This window comes from Mya arenaria, chromosome 9, assembly GCF_026914265.1.
Source record: "Mya arenaria isolate MELC-2E11 chromosome 9, ASM2691426v1".
NCBI lineage: Eukaryota > Metazoa > Mollusca > Bivalvia > Myida > Myidae > Mya > Mya arenaria.
In genome coordinates this window covers 47687161-47691911 of record NC_069130.1, presented here as the reverse complement: position 1 = coordinate 47691911, position 4751 = coordinate 47687161, and the positions used below count along the sequence as shown (strand labels likewise).

The following is a 4751-nucleotide window of genomic DNA, read 5'->3' as shown; positions in this document are numbered from 1 at the left end:
TGACATTGTGTTACCAAATGGTAGCTATTCATATTTCTGACCCTTTCGTTGTACTTTCATTTAGGCGTAGTAAACCTGCAGTAAAGGTCGACTGACGAGACAACTGGTCATTAACACTACAGACATAATTTGGTAGATGTAGTTCAAAATATTGATTTGTAACGGCACAAAGTTTAAAACCTTGTGCATAGGTCAATCCTGACTTCATTTTTTTCACAGTTTTTAACTTTGAAAACGATAAGCTTTTGAACAGAACAGAACAGAACAAAATGTTTACAGTTTTTTGTGTTTATATACATATTAAATATATTACTATTACAATTAAACAGTGTAGTGTGAAATATTAAATAAATATGATAATCAATCTTTGTTTAAGGATGAACTGGAATAGTAAATCACAAATCTATCAAACTATAATAGTATACAGAACAGAACAGTGGATAGTATTGCCACGACAAACAAGCATTTTTTTAAAAATAGCATTGAATTTCAGACATTTCCCGATTTAAACTATTTAAAATCATGGATACATAGAAACATTTATTCAGGCATATAATACACTTGTATTAACAGGTTAAAAATGCATTCATTTTAGATAAACATAATTTTAGAAAATATGCAACATATGCTTTATCACAGTGAAATAGTAACAATATATTATGGTCTCCCCAATCCTGAAAATATTGTTTTTCTAGGACACTCATGAAATTAAGTACGATCTTACATTGAAGTAAACAGATATCCTCATTTTTTATTTGTTTTAATCTTTAAACATTTTTTTAAAGATAATATAAAGCTGTGTTTGAATAGGCTAAAAACTATTGTTGATTTACATAACTTGCTTACCCAACTAAGTGATTAATACGGGCTCTAAACCCAGCGAAGCTCGGCAGAGCCCTATTACGGTCACACATAGCACTACTTTCGTTCAAAAGTTGCACATACTATCAGCCTGAAAAAAAGACGTAAAGGTGATGGAACCAGTATTTTTCTGTTCATAAACTATATTGAGCGCGTGCATGCGGGACACAAAAAATATCAGAGCGTGACGACACGGAAGAAAACAGGCTCATGAGTAATTAAAATAATTCAAAATATGCTTATAATCAATTACTATGAATACTTTTGGTAAACTCACAAAGACAAATTAAACATATTTCTACATATTGTCTGAGATATATACTTTGTTTTCACTTGTTTATTAAAGATATTCATACGCATTGTTTACCATTCTATACGAAGGTCACACTTGACAGTTAAAAGTTGTCATTTTAGGCTTTACAATATCGATACTATTTAGATGTTTGACAGTTGTTGATCGGATAGAAATTGCGAAGAATTAATTCCTGTTGGATTACCGATTTAATTACGACCATGGATTATACCGGTACACATAGCAGAGCTTGTCGCGTCAGCCAGGTACAGTATGATTATTTTGTATCAAACACTTTTCAGTGAATCATACAATGAAGATATCAATTTCATAAACTTATGACATGCGGTTGACCAGTTCAGAAATCGCCATGGCTGAGCGAGATATTGTCACTGAAAAGATGGATGGGGTGTACCGTCTGTGAGCCTCAACAATGGATGAGTGAGATATTTTAACTGAGATCAAAGGATACAGGAATTGTGTGACAAGTGTACTCTTGTGCCATGCAACACCACTTTTGTGTTAATTAAGAAGTTGGGCGTGGATGGTGCGGGAGGCGTATCCCCTCCTGCCAAGTGAAACCATGGCGGAGCGCAAGATTATGACTGAAAAGATCAATGGACGGTTGTGGTTCGACACTATGTGAATGATGAAGATTGTATGTAATATTAAACTATTTAATATGTAAAAATATATGACCAAAAGCTGATTATTTGTTTATTATATGAATCATAGAGTACACAAACACATTTTTTATAATTCTCAGACCAAGAGATCACCCAAGGGACCGAATCGCCCCAATCGGATAGCTCGACTGGCCACAACTGCAGTCCAAATACCAGGTAACTGAAATGCAACACCACTTTTTTGAGACAGATGTTATTAAATTAAGAAGTTGGAAGGGGAGGGTGCGGGAGGGGTTTCCCCTCCTGCCAAAACAAAACCCATGGCGGAGCGCAAGATTATGACTGAAAAGATAAATGGACGGGTGCGGACCAACACCATGGCTTTGTGAGCTATTGTGATTGTAAAGATGAATGGTTTTGCCTTGATCCACAGCTTGTGTGTAAATAAATAGTGCCGAGTGACTACTCGTACCAAGCAACACTATGGGAGATGAGAGATTGTGACTGAATATGTTGAGAGGAAGGCTGACACCATAAGAGTGCAAGATTGTGATTGAAGGACAAATCGGCAAATGCGGGTTGATGGTTTTGCTGTGGGCCACAGATCGTGTGAAATATTGTAACTAAATAGTCAGTCCAGGGTGTGGAGAAGGCGAACCATCCTGCCAAACAACCACCATGACTGAGTGAGAGTTGCCGTACCCTTTCCATGAAACAACATGGCTTTGTGAGAGAATCATCAATGTTACTAAAATACACTTACTTTACAGGTGCACCTGTATGTTATTAAGCTGTGCAATTATTTATTCATATGTTTTTTTCTAGATATAGTTTAAAACGGAGGTGCACTTCTTACATAAATACAACTGCACCTCTATATCTAAGATGGAGGTGCACCTCTTTAATATACAACTGCACCTCTATATTTAGACCGTCATGCCTTTCTTAGACCTGCACCTTAAAAACTCCATTTTTTTTCAATTTACATCTCCGTTTAGTAATTTTTCACCCAAATTGTAAGTCAAACTGTACTGGCTTGCTCACACTCAATCTCATGGTCAAGTTTGTTACAAAATTGCCATTGTGTCAAAATTTCTGCTTGTTAATAAGTAAAGAAAGTCTATATGAGATGCCTAAAGAAGTTTGTGTTGTTGACAGTAAATACTGTAAACACCCTCTGCGATTCACTCAAATCTGCATGCGATAATGCACCAGTCAATTGTAACCACGCCCCCCCCCCCCAGGTCCGGGGAATAGTGGGGACTTTGACATTTGGTCCAGTCAACCCCGGCTAAAATCCCCGCCCTGTGGGGACGAACAGATGGTTAAATCCCCGCCAAATGCCCTTGCACCCCAGGGACCCTAGGTAAGGCACATTCCCCGCTATATTTAAAGCAAAGACAAAACCACCGCATTCACCCGGCACTGCGGGCCACCTGTAAGGTAAACACACGGCCCATTTCCCCGTCTATCCCCTGTATACCCCCGGACCTGGGGTGGAGGGGCGTGGTTACAATTGACTGGTGCATAAGACCCCAGCTTCTCGATAAATCTTAAGGGTAACGGACTTAAAAAGCTTGAACCTGTTATAAAATATTTTCATAAATTGGGGCAAAGAAACATGACATACAAAATAAAAAAGTCATGTACATACAGTGTACTAATGCTCAACAGCAATATGTTTGGTCATAAAGAAGTTGTGTTACTATAGTTTAGAACAATTAGATTTCAGTGTAAATCACTTGTAAATGGGATATGTAAGATCAGCACAAAATACAGACTTTTTTTGTATTTCAGAATGCATCCATGCCACCTGGTTTTTGACATTACTGCTGTGGACAGATTTTCAGCAATGCATGTATTGCCATGCTATGTATTACTGGAGGCAATAGGTTTGGAAATAAACCAGACTTTTGTCAAGGTTTCCCTAAAATAAATTGCCAGTATGTGTATTGCTCTTTGTTATAACATCATGATCAGTGTTTATTTCAATAGCTCATTGATGAACTGTTTCTTTCCGAATTGAATTTCTTCCATGCCGTTTTTGTTGCGGCTTTGAGATAATAACATTTTCTAATAAAACTGCTGACCTTCATTGGTCTTTGGACTGTATTGTGCATCTATTCGCCCATTTTGTTTGCTCTTTTAAGCAAACATTGCATTAACTGCAAACAAGTATCACAACTTACTACACATGATGCGGAATTATGTTTCATTTAGTGTGCATATGCTTTTTAGCTTATGAACATGAAAAACATCTACATAAACAATCACAGCAACACAATGAGATCTCTATCTAAAGAAATATTGCTACTTTTCATTCATTCATACTGTCAATCATTCATGAATATATTCATTTACTTGAAGTTAATACATTGAAAAAATTCACATCTCTGATGGCAAAATCAATAAAAAGTGAGCAGGGGGATTGAGAAAAGAACCTTTTCCTTTTATGCATTAAAAAAACCAAACCTAAATACACTCAAAATATCTTAAAGGGTACACCAGATTGGCACCAAAAAGATTTTTTTCTGTAGCGAATCTCGGGACAATTGTTTAATAAAATTTGATCAAAACGTTCAATCTGTGAGAGTGCAGCTTTAATAAATTAAAAACACTAATTTATTTTTTATTCAATATAGCCAGCCTGGTTACTGAAGCCACAGAGGTATTTTCAAGGACAAGAACCAATCTGATCAAAACATGGTCTAGTGATGGAATTCCATACACGTTCTTGGCAAGGATTTTTTTAGAAAGGAATATTGTCTGCAAGTAAGAATGATTTCTAAGGAAGTCTGGTTTAAAGGCTATCAAAATATATCTGGGTACTCAATTAGTAAAGATTAACCTTTGAATTGTTAAAAAAGTTATTGCAAATTGTCCCAAAGACTATATATTTAATATTTTTGTCATAATTTTTTTTGGAATGAATGAACTTTTCTGTACATTTATCGCATTTATACACCAGTCAA

General features: G+C 36.1%; 1 long non-coding RNA gene across 1 annotated transcript; it reads left to right on the top strand.

Annotated features, from left to right (window-relative positions):
- The first annotated feature begins 1297 nt into the window (after positions 1-1297).
- LOC128246698 (uncharacterized) lies at positions 1298-3706 on the top strand. The gene is made up of 3 exons (XR_008263332.1): positions 1298-1419; positions 1920-1995; positions 3577-3706. It is a non-coding gene; the product is annotated as an uncharacterized LOC128246698 (long non-coding RNA).
- The last annotated feature ends 1045 nt before the right edge of the window (positions 3707-4751 follow it).